Raw genomic sequence first — 16643 nt, 5'->3', positions numbered from 1 at the left:
GGAATAGAGTTATTTTCATAAAAGAACAGTCATTATAAGTTTGGCAGATACTTCAGAAATAGATGTCTATTGGAAGTACAATTCAGATATAACTTAAAATTAGAATTTATGTCTTCAGTAAATGAAAATGCAGCAATCATGAAATGAAAGCTAATATTGCCATAGTACATGAATACAAAAGTAACTGAATCTCAAGAAGTCTTGAAAAAAATTACATTCAAGTTAATATTAGGTTGAAAAATGCATTATCCAAATGTTTTTTTCCCCTGTCTCCTATGGTCTTGTGTGAGATTATACAAATTTTATGACATCATATTCAGAAGATTAGGAAGACCACCAGAGTAATATACTGTGGGCAAAAGAAAATATTTTGGGAAGACTACCTCAAAATGTCACTTTTGGTGATTTCTGGGTTGTGTGATGACGAGTAATTTATTTTTATTTTTATTTTTACTTGATATGTTATTTTTGGAGCTGTTGTTGGTGAAAATCTGTTGCTTTTATAATTTAAAAGGATTATTTTTATAAGAAGAAAAAGAGTACCCCTGCAGTAGAAATATCACTATATTAGTGGAAACAGTGCTTTGTTTAGCTGATACTACATTACCAATATGTAAATAGGAAAGGATAACACATCAGATTACCATACCAGACAAAAGCATTGATGAACATTCAGATTCCTTTTGCATAAACTTTTCCATTTAAATATCCAATTGTTTCAGCACCTCTTGTTGAAAAAATTTTCCTTTGCCCCCAGTATAATTACTTTGGTGCATCTGTTGAAAATTGAGTGTGTAAGTGTGAGTCTGTTTCCGAGCTCTCTATTCTGTTCCATTGATATTTGTTAGACCTTATGCCAATACCATATACTATCTTGATTAACTTTAGCACATTTTGAATTCAGATAGGGTAAATCTTTCAATTGTCTTTTTCTTTCTCATGTTCATTTGGGTCTTCTAATCCATGAACATAGTATATATCTTCATTTATTTGGGTTTTCCTTAATTTATCTCAACAATGTTTTGTAATTTTTAGTGTAGAAATTTTGTATGGTTTTATTTAATTTATTTGTAAGTATTTTACATATTTCTAATTGCTATTGTAAGTGGATTTTTAAAAATTTTTCAATTGTTTGCTGCTAGTACATAAAAGGACGATTGTGGAGTATTGGCCATGTATCCTGTAATATTGTTAAATTTGCTTATTAGTTCTAGTGGTTGCTTATACGTTCCTTAGAATTTTCTACATCAACAAACATTATATTCTTTATTTCATTTTCTTGCCCTATTTCATAGACTAGGACTTCTATTACAACATTAAGAGGGTACATCTTTGCCCTGAGTCCAATCTTGAAGGGAATATGGTTAGTCTTTCACCACTAAGCATTATATTAACTATAATAATTTCATAAATATCCTTTATCAGGTCAAGGAAATTTCCATCTTTTCTTAGTTTACTTAGTGTTTTTTAGGGTTTTATGTATGTATTTATTTAGATTTAGAAGATACAAGTTCAGTTTTGCTACATAAATATATTGCATAGTGGGGAAGTCTGGGCTTTTAGTGTACCTGTCATCCAAATAGTGAACATTGTACCCAATAGGTAATATTTCAACCCTATCCTCCTCCCACCTTCCCACCTTTAGAGTCTCCAGTGTCTATTATTCCACTCTGTATGTTCATGTGTACCCATTGTTTAGCTTACAAGTGAGAACATGCAGTATTTGACTTTCTATTTCTGAGTTATTTCACTTAGGACAATGGCCTCTAGTTCAATCCTTGTTGAGCAAAAGACATAATTTCATTCTTTTCTATGGCTGAGAAGTAATATATATGTATATATAATATGATATTCTCTTTGTCAAATCATCCATTGATAAATACTTAGGTTGATTACATAACTTTACTATTATGAATAGTACTGTGATAAACATATGAGTGCAGTTGTCTTTTTAGTATAATGATTTATTTTCCTTTGGGTAGATACTTAGTAGTTGGATTGCTGGATCAAATGGTAGTTCTATTTTTAGTTCTTTAAGAAATCTCCATACTGTTTTCCATAGAGGTTGTACTAATTTACATTCCCACCAACAGTATATAAGTGTTCCCTTTCTGCTGTATCCTCATCAGCACTTGTTGGATTTTTGGCTTTTTAATCATGGCCATTCTGGCTAGTGTAAGATGATATCTCACTGTGGTTTTAATTTGCATTTCTCTGATGATTAGTGATGTTGTACTTTTTTAAAATATGTTTCTGGGTCACTTGTATGTCTTCCTTTGAACACGTTAAGATGTAAACCCAACAAATGAATGTAAACAACCAGATGTGGACATCTTTGGATTACTTTCTGTCCAAACTCTAATTCTGTCTTTATGGCCACATAAAAAAGACGAAATCTACATTGAAATCTCGGTTTGGTGAGTTCACAGTTTCTGCTGCTGGTTGGTAATTTCCTTAACTACCCTTTCCATATTTCTAACAATACACTAAAACACCCATTAGTCAATGGTCAATCCTGTGCTTTATTGTAATATTTTATAAAATATTTTCCTTCTCCTCACACCTCCTTAACATTTACTTTTTAAAAGAACTGGTAACTTAATAATACCTGGTAATTAGATTCATGACATTATGCTCAAAATTACTTTACTAAAATATCCCTAGCTTGCCAACAACAGAAATGGAATGTTCTTTTAATGCTAAATTCTGAAAGGAAAAGTCTTCAAAGAAAGAAAGTTCAAATAGTGGCCACTCAACAGCAGGTTTTTAGTGTTTAATATATTCAGTGAAAGGTCCGTGGGTAAATATTCAGTGATTAAGTGGCCAAAATATAACTCACAGCTTTTCCTCTAAATATCAGATATAAAAAGAAAAACTATTAGGCATTTTCAGTGGTTTTTAGGTACTTGTAGGAAGTTCTGGCTTTATGTATAGCTTTTTAATATATGTGTCTACTGTTAAATTAAGATCCTATTTTATATCAACATTTATGTTAAGCAGTGTAAAGTTACTTGACCTCTGGTCTGCTGAAGTGCTTCTTAGTTGTGGTTTGAGACGCTTTCATCCAATTTCATAGCTTTCATTCTCAAACTTCATCAAAAGGAAGAATACACAGGACCTTCAGTAATATGTAGACAGTAAGAAAAAAAAACTTTAAGTGAGATAAATAGGGAGTTTTATACGTGGTGGGTGGAAGCTCTTTGTCTTTTTTTCTGCCTTTTGGCCTTAACCTCCAACAATGAAGGTTGGCAGAGAATTGTTATTCAATTATCAGGATTGAATAAGTCAGCTGAGTACACATTGGCATGGTGTTCAGTGTAAGCTGTTCTATGACCGAGGCCACCAGTGAACTGCTTTTGACTGTTTAAGAACATTTAGGAACTGTGAGGTACTGTTCTAAGAAAATGTCTTTAAGGTCATGGATAATGTGCCTCATGGTGGAGCACTATTTCTTTATAGTAATTCTCTGTGGTTAATTTAGATTCTAGATTATCTTGCTGAGCCTTGAGGAATTTCCCAGCATTTCAGCATCAAGTATGGTTGTCAACCCTGCGGCTTCCTCAAATCAAAATGTACAATAAATGTAAATATCTTCAATCTCTTTCTGTAATGCAACGCTGCAGTCAAGCTGCCTATTGCAAAGAAGATATCGGAGGTGTGGCCCTGGAGATTTTTTCCAAATGGTCTTTCTGAAAATAGGATACTTTTATGAACAACGATTTATAATTAAATCAAAACATTAATGCACTACAGAGAACAAAAGCTCAACCAGCTATAAAGGTAGTCCATCTAACATTTGTGTCAACCTTTATATCATCTAAACACAAAACAATTGCTAGCAAAAACATTTCAAAAGCATCATGCATGCCTGTACATTGTGAATAGCAGATTTCCTTCATTTGCCTTTTCTTTGTTGTTCTGAAAGAGGACAGACATTATATTATTGAGCTCTAAAGCTCTTGTGATCAACAGAAAAAAAGAACATCTTTAATTGCTCCCAAAGCAATAGATGATCCTCCCACAACAGAAAACTGATTTCGACTTCTACATATTTAAGGCAGAGGAAGAGCAAGGTGTGGAGATATGTTGGGATTATTTCTCTAAAGTTCTAGTTACCATGATTGCCATTTTGAAAGAAAGTCTACTAGATATAATCTAAGCCAGGTCACACCAGAATTCCTTGTTCATTTCCCACTTCTCAGTTATTGTAGTGTGACATTTCACAGCCAAACTTCCTGCATCAGCTTCAGGAGGGAGAAATCCCACATCCTTCTCTCTGGCCCTGAGATTCATCAGTGAGCCTCACCAATACCGGTGATTGCTTTTTCTCAGCTATGTCCTCCATATTAGCGACAGTAGGAAAGAAGTGAATCTCTCACTTCCCCGTTTCTTCCCAGTGCAGCTCTTGTAGATCTCAAGTACCTGTTTCTGTTGTGTTTTCAAACTGAATAATATGTTTCAAAGAACTTTCTCAGGACTGCCTCACCAGAAAGTACCCTGCACTCCAGCAGTGCTTAAACATTAAAAGGAGAAAAGAAACCCTTTGAGATTTGGTCAGCCTCATTTTCATCCAAAGGTGTATTTTGTAAAAGCCAAACTTCAAATAAAAATGTTAAGTAATCTTTGTTTTTATTCTCTTCAAAGTTTAGGGGTGAAATGCCTTCATTTTGTTCTTCACTTTCTTCTTCTGCATTGGAGTTCTGCGTATTGCTGTTGTTTCTTTATTGGTTTGTTTCTATTCAGAAGTTTCATCATTTTTTCCATTTGTGTCCTGATTTAATTATCACTCAATTATCTTATTTATTTTCAATGTCCACCATGTGGATTGTTCAGATGACCAGTAAAATCAACCATTGCTGGCATAGCATAATTGCAAAGAACTCTCCTATAAGTACTAGTTTTATAAATCATAGAGTTCTCAAAGTGTTTGACAATAATGTTTACTCAGCCAATCAGGTGTTTTACCTTGTAAGTTAATTTTTCTACATTTCTTCACCCACCTCAGCCTTCTTTCAAGGTCTTGTAGTAACCTGAAGGCCAGATTGGGCTTCATTTTCTTCCATGTGCAGTTGGGAACTGCATACAAGTTTGATGTTGTAGCCCTACCAGCCAGCTAGCCCGCACTCCCTACCCGCAAACTCAGGCCCTCCTGCCTTCCTGTTAGTGATGGGGAAAGAAAATCAACTTAACATGACTCGTGTTTTCATTTTCTTTATTTGAAATGTCTGTGTCAAGTTTAGTATCAGGATCAGGCTGACTTCATAAAATGCACTGGGATGTGTTTCTTCCTCCTGGGTTTCTGAAAGCATTTGTGTAAGATTGTTATTTTTTTCTTACCTAAATGTTTAACAGAGTTCAGAGGGAAGATTTTGATAACAAATTCAATTTCTTTTTTATATATAGGACTAGTTAAGAATTTTTATTTCATCTTGTGTCAGTTTAGTAAGTTGTATTGTTCAGAAAATATGTCCATTCCTTCTAAGTTGTTGAATTTATTAGCATACACTTGTTCATATTTGTTGGATCTGTAATATATTCACATACTTATTCCTGATATTGGTGATTTCTCTTTTCTTCTGCATGTCAAACTTTAATGTCATTTCCCCTAGAAAAACCCCAAAATGTTTTATACCTATTAATTTCCTCTATCATTTGTCTGTTTTCTGTTTCATACTTTCCTCCTCTTATAATATCTTTATTGTTTCCTTCCTTCTACTTTCTTTGTTTTTTGTTGTTATTGTTGTTGTCTTGAGACAGAGTGTCACTCTGCAGCCCAGGCTGGAGTGCAGTGGCAAGATCTCACCTCACTGCAACCTCCAACCCTCAGGTTCAAGAGATTCTTCTGCTTCAGCCTCCCAAGTAGCTGAGACTACAGGCATGTGCCACCACGCCTGGCTAATTTTTGTATTTTTAGTAGAGACAGCGTTTCAACATATTGGCCAGGCTGGTCTCAAACTCCTGACCTCAAGTGATCCTCCCACCTCGGCTTCCCAAAGTGCTGGGATTAGAGGCATGAGCCACCACACCCGGCCCCTCTACTTACTTTGGATTTACTTTTCTCTTCTTTCTCTGGATCTTACTGTGGAAACAAAGATCATTCATTGTATACCTTTCTTCCTTCCTATCCTAAGCATTTAAAAGGTATAAATTTCTCTTTTAGCACTACTTTAGCTGTATTCCACAAATTTTGATATATTTTCATTATCATTCAGTTTGAAATAGTTTCTAATATGTCTTATGACTTTTTTCTTTGACCCATGGATTATAGACAATATGTGTTTAAATTTCCAGATATGTGAATTTTATCCTCTTTTGATATCTTATTGTTTTTGGTTTCTAATTTAATTCCATTGTGGTCCAAAAACATTGTCTGCATTATTTTAATCTTTAAAATGCGCTGAGACTTGTTTCATGGCCCAGCATTTCATTGATCTTGGTAAACATTACATGTTACTTGAAAATAATGTTTATTCTGCAATTGTTGGGTGTAGTGTTCTATAAATGTCAATTAGGTAAAGGAGAGTGAAGGCATTATTCGGATCTTTTATCTACTTGTTCTGCCAGTTGCTGTTATTAAATGTTAAAATCTCCAACTATATTACATAAGCAGAATAGGCACAAAAAATCTCCAACTATCATTGTGGAGTTGTCTCTTTCTCCCTTTAATTATGTTACTCTTTCATGTCACGTATCCTAAACCTGTTTTATTAGGCCCATATACATGTATAATTATTGTGTCTTTATGCAAATTTATTCTTTTATTATTACAGTATGTCTGTTTTTACTTTTTGTCTTGTGGCATCTATTACATCTGATATTAATATAGCCAATCCAGCCCTCTTAGGCTTACAGTTTGCATAATAAATCTTTTCCTGTCATTTGCTTTCAACATATCTGTATTTTTATATTTAAAGTTCATCTCTTATGGAGAAACTATGTTGAATCTTACTCATTTATCTCCTTTGAGAATTTATGAATTCTAATTGGAGCATTTAGTTCATTTCCATTTAATTGAATTATTGACAGAGTTGAGTTTAGACCAACAGTTTTACTACTATTTTCTGTTGGTCCCGCCTGCTTTTTGTTTTTAAATTCTGTTACTACTTTCTCAATTTTTTTTTGTTTAATTCAATTTTTTGAGAATTATTTTTTAATGCATGTTAGCTTTTTAGTTATATAACTTTATATTGTTTCAAGTGGTTGCTCTAGGGGTCATAGTTGACATTCTTGATTTTTCACAGCCTACTTAGATTTAATATTGGACCATTTTGTGTAAAGCAGAATCTTTCTGAAAATAGAGGTTCATTTACTTCTTCTGTTTTGGCTGTCATATGTACTTCATCTAAAAATGTTATCAATCCCACAATACAATGTGGGGTTTAAAGCAAATATAGATTTTTCTTTAGTCATGTTTATTTATAACAAACTAGGAGAAAGGGACAATCTTAATATTTAGCCACCTATATATCATTTGGGGCACTGCATTGTTTTCTAAAGACTGAGTGTCCACCTGGCATTAATTCCTTTTGCCTAAAGAACTTCCTTTGTGTTTCTAGCCAGGCGCTGTGGCCCATGCCTGTAATCCCAGCACTTTGTGAGGCCGAGGTGGGCGGATCACGATGTCAAGAGATCCGAGACCATCCTAGCCAACATGGTGAAACCCCGTCTGTACTAAAAATACAAATGTTAGCTGGACGTGGTGGCTCACACCTGTGGTCCCAGCTATTCAGGAGGCTGAGGCAGGAGAATCGCTTGAACCCAGGGGCCAGAGGTTGCAATGAGCTGAGATTGCACCACTGCACTCCAGCCTGGCAATAGAGCAAGACTCTGTCTCAAAAAAAAAAAAAGAAAAAGAAAAAGAAAAAAAATGAATTTCCCTTGTGTTTCTTGTACTGTAGGTCTGCTAATAAAAATTAGTTTTCATTTACCTGAAAATCTTTTTTTTGCCTTCATCCTCAAATGTTTTTTTTTTGCATTTAGTTGACTTTTTTCCTCCTTTCACCATTTTAGAAATGTCATTCCACTGTCTCCTTGTGTCCATTGTTTCTGATAAGAAATTATTGTTATTTCATATCATTCTACATTATGGAATATGTTAATCTGTGGTTAATCTGTGGTTGTTTTCAAGAGATTCTCTTTAACCATGGTTTGAGAAGTTTGATTCTAATGTGCATACATGTGGTTTTCTTTGTATTTTTCCTGCTTGGGCTTCACTGGGTTTGTTATAGTTATATCTGTAAATGTATGCCTTTCACCAAACTTGGGAAATATTTTCCAATTATTTTCTCAAATATTTTTGCTCTTTCTCCTCTTTTGAGACTACAACTACACATATGCTAGACCTTTCCACATTGTTTCCACAGATCACTAAGACTCTACTTTTTTCTAATCTTTTCTCTTGTTTTTTTTAGGTTAGGTACTTTCTATTGCTCTATCTTCAAATTTATTGACTTTCTCATTTTAATCTACTGTTAAAGTTATCTTGCAAATTTTAAATACAGGTTTTAAAAAATTTTTTGGATTTTCATTTGTTTCTCTTTTGTAGTTTTGATTCCTCTGCTAAAATTTTCTCTCCTTTCATTCATTGTGAGCATGTTTTTCTCTAAATCCTTGGAATGGTTATAATAGTTGTTTTAAAATCCCTATGTGCTAATTCCAACCTCTGGGTCATCTCAGAGTCAGTCTTCACTTATTTGCCTTTTGTCTTGAGATCACATTTCTCTGTTTCTTCATAAATCTAGTAATTGTGGATCACATGAATATTATGAATGATGTGTTGTAGGGACACTGGAATCGTTATGTCCCTTTGAGGAATTTGTTTTCTTTGTTTTTGTTTTTAAGCAGGCAATTAATTTAACTTTAATTCAAACTCCAATCCTGTTTTTTGTGGAGTGGAGCAGCTGAAAACTCAATTCAGTTATTTTAGACTCATAAGGCCTATTTGGAGTTATCCCTGTGCATATGTAGTACAGGGGTCAGCCAGAGATTTTATCCATGTTCATATATAGAATCCCCCTTGCCCTGCCCCACCCATGGCTTTTACCTTTTGTGGGTTTCCCCCTCAATCTCCAGCTGCCATGGCCTCCAAAATCTGTCCTGTGGTTCTCCAAGCCAATAAGACTGGATTTCTACTGGAGTTTTACCCACCAAGAAAGCTGCAACTAGGGCCTACCCTCCAGCAAAATGTTGTATCAAAACAGGAAAACTACATGGCCATTTCCTTCTTTCAAGTATAAGTTTACCTCCAATTTCTTTCATGTCTTCTAGAGTGCCTTTAGATTAATCCAATTCTATTTTATATTTTGTATGGAGCTTATTTTTGTTACCTGAGAGTGGGTTGACCCGATAGAAATTACTTCTCCATTTCATTTTAGAAACTTATTTGCATTAAGTTTTTATTCACCAAGAAATCAGTGCTTATTAGTTTTCACAGTACCTCTATGTAATAGTTCCCTGGTGCTTATGATAAGTAGATTTTTCTCTGTTCTACCACTGTAAAATATTTATTCATTCATTCACTCATTCTCCATATATTTTTTGAGGATCTGCTATGTTCTAGGCATTGGATAAAAGTGAGTAAGATATGGTATTTGCCCTCACCGAGCTCAAAATCAAGTGCTACACTGTGCATTACGGTAGTTGCTAGCCATGTGTAGCTATTTTAAAATTATTTTTACATTAAGCAAAAATAAACAAAATTAAGAAGTTAGTTCCTACGTTGACAGACAGGTATTACGTTAATACCACTAGCCACATTTCAAATGCTCAATATATAGCCACATGTAGCTATTGACTACCATAGTAGACAGCACATATATAGAACATTTCTATCATCCCAAAAGTTCACATGTACTGTGTTAGTGTAGGAGAAGAGAGAAATATGAAAATTTATCACTAAAATATAGTATGATAACAAAAAAGAGTTATATACAAGGTATGGCAGCTGAACAGAGGTGATACTATTTAACTGATATTACAAAGATCCAAAGGGGAGATAATATGTAAGCTGAATTTTTAATGATTAGAAAGATTTGATCAGTCATCCTAGGAAATATAAACAACATGTCAATATGCATTGAAGACTTAAATCAGATTACAAAACTATTTTTTAAAAGCCCTGACTCTCATATTTCTATTTTAGGCATCTGAATAAATGGTAATATTCACTGTTTGGGGATCATAAATGGAGCACATTTAAGAGAAAAGTGATAAGTTTGCATGAGGCCATTTTGAATTTGGCATGCCTGTTGGACACTTAAAGAAGCTGGATGTATAGTTCTTGAGACTGGAGAAAGGTGGTTTGAGTTGGAAATGCAGATTTGATGGCATAATATATTTTAGGTGGTTGTTAAATTTGATAGCATGTTTGAGATATCCTAGAGGATGTAGAGTAAGAAACAAAAGGAACTAGCACATCGTGATGATTTAATATATGTCAGACATTCTGTTAGGCACTTTACATGTATTTGGGAAGAAATGCAATTACAATTACAATTGTATTTTGGTATGAGAGACCTGGATTTGAATTCTTGCTATACTACTTTACTGTGTGTGACCTTGAGCAATACACTTAATTTCTCTAAACTCCAGTTTTCTCATCATTCAAAAAGGGTAATAATAAGGCCTACCTCATTTGGTTGTGTGAGAATTAAATACAAAATTTGGAGTGTCTAGCATATGGTAAGTCCCCAATACATATAATTCACTCTATTTTTATTATTAATATTATTATTATTAATGACATATTATTTAGCCTTCATAACAACCTTATGAGGTAGCTTTATTGTCTTCCTTTAGCTGAAAGTATTACGACTTGACTAAGGTTTCAAGTTGGCAGCTGGATGATCCAGAGACAGAATCCAGGTTTAAATTAATTGAAATTTAAAATTTCTCTCCAGGGCTCTTTTTATAAAACTGCTCTGTGGTAGTTTCTTACAGACATTTGAAACAAGTATTTGATGAAATTATATATATAAGAATATAATATTCTTCGTTGTTGTTATTTAAAGAAAAACAGAACATCTCCAGACACGACTCCAAAACAACTGTGTAATCATATTTCAGTACATGTAACCTCTCTCTTTGCCAAGATAGTTAGTGCTATAAAAGTAATACCTGTCAACAGATTTGATTACCCTCTGCTTTTAGACAACTGAAAATAATAATCTCAGATGTCAGAATATCAACCAAGAACTACAAAAATGTTCTTCTCCATTAAGTTTTGGACAGATAACCTATACTTACTTTGAAATATCTTGCTAAGACTGAAGTCTTAATATATAAATATAGTGGAAATAATTTGTGCCACCCACCAATTTCAAAGGCTAGTTGATAAGTGATTAGAGCAGCTTTATGTCTCTGTAAAGAGTTATAGGAACCTAATGATTTATTAGCATTTCAACTGCTACCTTCTTCTTCCTTTCATGCTCTGACAATTCCTGTCGTAACACCCTTGGCTGGTGATTTCGTAGAATCTCCCTTAGCTGATGATTTAGTAGTAAGCAGATCTTAGATTTAAAATTACACAGCTCCCCTATTTAAAGCTGCAGGGTATTTGTTCCAATGGAACTTTACTTATGTAGCAAACATTCATTGGTACCTTGTTGTATACCAGATACTGTCCAAAAGTAGAAACCCCAAACTGAAAAGGCATAGTCCCTTTCTTTAATGAGTTAATATTCTAGTGAACACAGTGGACTTCTCTACAGAATGGATGTCTCTACAGAGAAATCATTGCAATAAGTTTTGTAATAAAGGGATGTTAAAGTTGCATGTGGAGCTTATCCAAAGCAGTCTTCAAACAAGAGGTTAAATTTGTAATATTATAAGTATGTAAATTTGTAATATTATAAGTATATAAGTACGTAATATTATAATTATGTAAATTTTTAAAGGCCATTAAATTGAACACTTACGATTTATGCACTTCAGTTATGTAAATTTTATCTTTAAAAATATGAAGAGATATTGAATGATAGCAGGTTTGCTTTTCACAAGGGTATGGGCTGGCAATTCAGAAACATTCTCTGTATTCTAGACTTAATAAAATGCATTTATTATAGTAATATTTTATAATTTTATATACACAATATATGTATAACATATATAACATATCTATGATAATAAGAGGATGAGAGTCAGGTTTCCCACTGTTGAGAAGGGAAATGCATGTGGACATGGGTAAAAGGCAATGTACTCTGTACTGTTTGATTGCAATTGGAAATATCCGTGTAAACTTATGATTTTTCATAGTAAAACTTTAATCTTAATTTTTATTTTTTTAACTTTGGTTTTAGGTTTGGGGTACATGTGCAGGTTTTTATATAGGTAAATTGCATGTCAGGGGGGTTAGGTGTACAGATTATTTCGCCACCCAGGTAATAAGCATAGTACCTGATAGTTTTTTTATCCTCACCCTTCTCCCTCCCTCCACCCTCAAGTAGGCCCCAATGTCTGTTGTTCCCTTCTTTGTGTTCATATGTACTCAATGTTTGGCTCCCACTTAAAAGTGAGAATATGCAGTATTTGTTTTCTGATCTTGTGTTAGCTTACGTAGGATAATGGCCTCCAGCTCCATCCATATTGCTGTAAAGGACATGTTCTTGTTGTTTTTTTGTGTCTGCATAGTATTCCATGGTGTATATGTATCATATTTTCTTTATCCAGTCTACTGTTGATGGGCATTTAGGTTGATTCCATGTCTTTGCTATTGTGAATAGTGCTGCAGTGAACATACATGTGCATGTGTCTTTATGGTATAATCATTTATATTCCTTTGGGTATATGCCTAATAATGGGATTACTGAGTTGAATGGTAGTTCTGCTTTGAGTTATTTGAGAAATTTCCAAACTGCTTTCCATAGTTTACCTTCCCACCAGCAGTGTATAAACATTCCCTTTTCTCCATAACTTCACCAGCATCGGTTATTTGTTGACTTTTTATTAATAGCCATTCTGACTGGTGTGAGATGGTATCTCATCCTGGTTTTGATTTACCTTTCTGTAATGACTAGTTATGTTGAACATTTTTTCATATGCTTGTTGACTACATGTATATCTTCTAAGAGTGTCTATTCTGCCCTTTGCCCACTTTTTAATGGGATTTGTTTTTTGCTTGTTGATTCGTTTAAGTTCCTTATAGATTCTGGATATTAGACCTTTGTTGGATGCACAGTTTCCAAATACTTTCTCCCACTCTGTAGGTTGTCTGTTTGCTCTGTTGATAGTTTCTTTTGCTGTGCAGAAGCTCTTTAGTTTAATTAGGTCCCATGTGTCCATTTTTTATTTTGTCACACTTGCTTTTGGTGTCTTTGTCATGAAATCTTTGCCAGGTTCTATGTCCACCATGGTAGTTGCTAGATTATCTTCCAGGGTTTTTATAGTTTGGGGTTTTACATTTAAGTCTTTAATCCATCTTGAGTTAATTTTTATATATGGTGTAAGGAAGGAGTCCAGTTTCAATCTTCTGCATATGGCTAGCCAGTTATCCCAGCACCATTTGTTGAATAGGGAGTTATTTCTCCATTGTTTTTGTCAACTTTATCAAAGATCAGATGGTTGTAGGTCTGTAGCATTATTTCTGGACTCTCAATTCTGTTCTGTTTGTCTATGTGTCTGTTTTTGTACCAGTACCATGCTGTTTTGGTTACTGTAGCCTTGTAGTATAGTCTGAAGTCAGGTAACTTGATGCTTCCGGCTTTGTTCTTTTTGCTTAGGATTGCCATGGCTATTCGAGCTCTTTTTTGGTTCCATATGAAATTTAAAATAGTTGTTTCTAGTTCTGTGAAGAATATCATTGGTAATTTGATAAAAATAGCATTGAATCTATAAATTGCTTTGGGCAGTATAGCCATTTTAACAATATTGATTCTTCCTATCCATGATTATGGAATGTTTTTCTATTTGTTTGTATCATTTCTGATTTCTTAGAGCAGTGTTTTGTAGTTCTAATTGTAGAAATCTTTCACCTCCCTGGCTAACTGTATTGCTAGGCATTTTATTTTACTTTTTTGTGGCTATTGTGAATAGAACTGTGTTTTTTATTTGGCTTTCAGCTTGGATATTATTGGTGTATAGGAAAACTGGAAAGAAAACATAACATCTACCATAACAAGAAAGCTCCAGATAAACAGTACAATTATAACACTTTTTTCCATCAGAGAACTAAGGTTGCAGCACAACCAAGAAGACTGAAATTTAAAGAAAGGCCCTTATTAGGATGCAAGCACTGTCATACCTGAGTCAAAGCATGAGATGAAGAGACGTTACATGCCATACAAACAGAATAAAAAAGAAAAAAATTGATCAGACGAAATATTTGAAAAAATAAAAATAATGGAAAACATCAAAATACATATCCAAGAAATGCATGGGGCCCCATGCAGCATATGTAAGGAAAAAAATCTAACTAGACAAATAAAATTCAAACTGCTGGAAACCAAGAGTCAAAAGAAAATCTTGAGGGCAACCCAAATAAGAATTATAGTAGATGTCTCATTAGAATTTATGCAACCCAGAAGATAAGAGTGACATCTTTAAAGCATTGAAAGAAAAAAAAACTAGCATCTCAGAATTCTATATTTTTTATCCATTGCTTGAATCAGCAAGAATTCTATATCTTTTAAAATAAAGTCAAATAAATATTGTTTTGAACAAACGAAAGATGAAAGAATTAACTATCAGCAGATCTGTGCGAGATGAAAAATTAAATAAGTACTTTAGCAGGAGGAATAAGATCCTAGAAACTTAGTTGTACACAAAGAAATGAAGATTACAGAAATGCTGAAAAGGAAGGTAAATATCAAAGATATTTTTAAGTTGATAATTGCCCTGAAAGATAATTGAATGACTAAAGCAAAAGTAGTGGCCATGTAGTGTATGCTGGTAGAATATTTACATCTAAAACTTATGAAAATTTTAGCACAAAGGATGGGAAAGAGGACGTGGGAGTATAGAGCTGTGAGGGTGAGATCCTTAAACTACATGTGAAACACAATAGTTTCAAGGTAGATTGTGAATAATTAAAGGTATATATTAGCAGACCTATGGCAACCATTAAAAAGTTATAAAAGATATGTTTTTTTGTTTGTTTTTATTTTGGAGACGGAGCCTTGCTCTGTCACCGGGCTAGAGTGCAGTGGAGCAGTCTCAGCTCACTGCAAGCTCCGCCTCCCGGGTTCAAGTGATTCTCCTGCTTCAGCCTCCCGAGTAGCTGGGACTACAGGCGCCCACCACCATGCCCGGCTAATTTTTGTATTTTTGTATCTTTAGTAGAGACGGGGTTTCACCATGTTAGCCAGAATGGTCTCGATCTCCTGACCTCATGATCCACCCGCCTCGGCCTCCCAAAATGCTGGGATTACAGGCATGAGCCACCGTGCCCGGCCCCCAAAATACATGTTTTTTAAAAAGCAATAGTGAGTGTAAAATGCAATCATAAAAATACTCCATTAATTCAGAACAGAAGGAAAAAGAGGGAAAAAAGGAACAAAGACTAAATAGAATACATATAAAACAAATAGCAAGATGGCAGATTTAAATCTAACCAATGTCAATAATTACATTAAATTTCCCATTAAAATGCAGAAAGTATCAGATTGATTTTTGAAAAGCAAGACCAATACTTACCTGGTAAATGAGATTCCATGACCATGAACGTGGTTTACCCAGTGCAAGGCTTGTCCATTGCACGTTGGATGTGCTGACCCCTGTGATTTCCCCACATGTGGAAAACCTGACTATGGAATTTGTGCTGGTTGGAAACTTTGTAACTGCTTTTCCCTGAAATAAAAAATAAAAAGAGCATAGTACTCTTACATGCTGTCTACAAAACAAACCCATTGTACATATAAAGGCAAAATATGCTAAAAGTGATAAAGAAGGACCTTAAATAATAATAAAGGAGTAAGTTTAAAACAAGATATAAGAAGAGGTAAAAAGCATAAATGTGTGTGCAATTAACAACAGACCTTCAAAATACATGAAGCAAAAACTGCTAGAGCTAAAAGAAGTAGACAAATTAATCATTAAGACATCTATACTCCTCTTTCAGTAATCAAGAGGACAAGTAAAGGGAAAATCAGTAAGGATATAGAAGGCAAGAACAATATTATTAATTGATTTGACCTAATCAACGTTTATAGAACATCCAACCCAATAACAGTGGAATATACATTATTTTCAAGTGCACACGGAGCATTCACCAAAGAAAGACCATATTCCCGGCCATAAAACAAACCTCAATAAATTTAAATAGAATTATATGCAAAGTATCTTCTGTGATTTAAACTAGGAATTAAACTAGAAATCTATAACAGAAAGATATCTGAAAAAATTCCCAGGGATTTGGAATTTAAGCTACACAATTTTCAATAACAAGTGAGTCATAGAAAAGATAAAAATAGAAATTGGGGCTGGGCGCGGTGGCTCATGCCTGTAATCCCAGCACTTTGCGAGGCTTATGGCGGGCAGATCACCTGAGGTCAGGAGTTCAAGACCAGCCTGGCCAACATGTTGAAACCCCGTCTCTACTAAAATACAAAAATCAGCCGGTGTGGTGGCACATGCCTATAATCCCAGCTACTCAGGAGGCTGAAGCAGGAGAATCATTTGAACCATTTGAACCCCAGAGGCGGAGATTGCAG

The 16643-nt window shown here is 34.3% G+C and overlaps 1 long non-coding RNA gene and 1 other non-coding gene across 3 annotated transcripts in view; one reads left to right on the top strand and one right to left on the bottom strand.

Moving 5' to 3' along the window:
• Positions 1 to 452: 452 nt before the first annotated feature.
• LOC104006719 (uncharacterized) overlaps positions 453 to 16643 on the bottom strand; it is a 104618-nt gene continuing 88427 nt past the window's right edge. Inside the window, exons 4-5 of one of the 2 annotated variants that reach the window (XR_008548412.2) lie at positions 15628 to 15780; positions 453 to 3118 (exon numbers count right to left, since the gene is read on the bottom strand). This is a non-coding gene — a long non-coding RNA (uncharacterized LOC104006719). The remainder of the gene's footprint in view (positions 3119 to 15627; positions 15781 to 16643) is intronic. The other variant, XR_008548411.2, reaches the window with a different exon arrangement.
• LOC112209713 (U1 spliceosomal RNA) lies at positions 15620 to 15782 on the top strand. Its single transcript, XR_002944525.1, has one exon. It is a non-coding gene; the product is annotated as a U1 spliceosomal RNA (small nuclear RNA).

The sequence above is a fragment of the Pan troglodytes genome, chromosome 5 (genome assembly GCF_028858775.2).
Source record: "Pan troglodytes isolate AG18354 chromosome 5, NHGRI_mPanTro3-v2.0_pri, whole genome shotgun sequence".
NCBI lineage: Eukaryota > Metazoa > Chordata > Mammalia > Primates > Hominidae > Pan > Pan troglodytes.
Note: the sequence above shows the minus strand (reverse complement) of the source record. Positions and strands in the feature narration are given on the sequence as shown.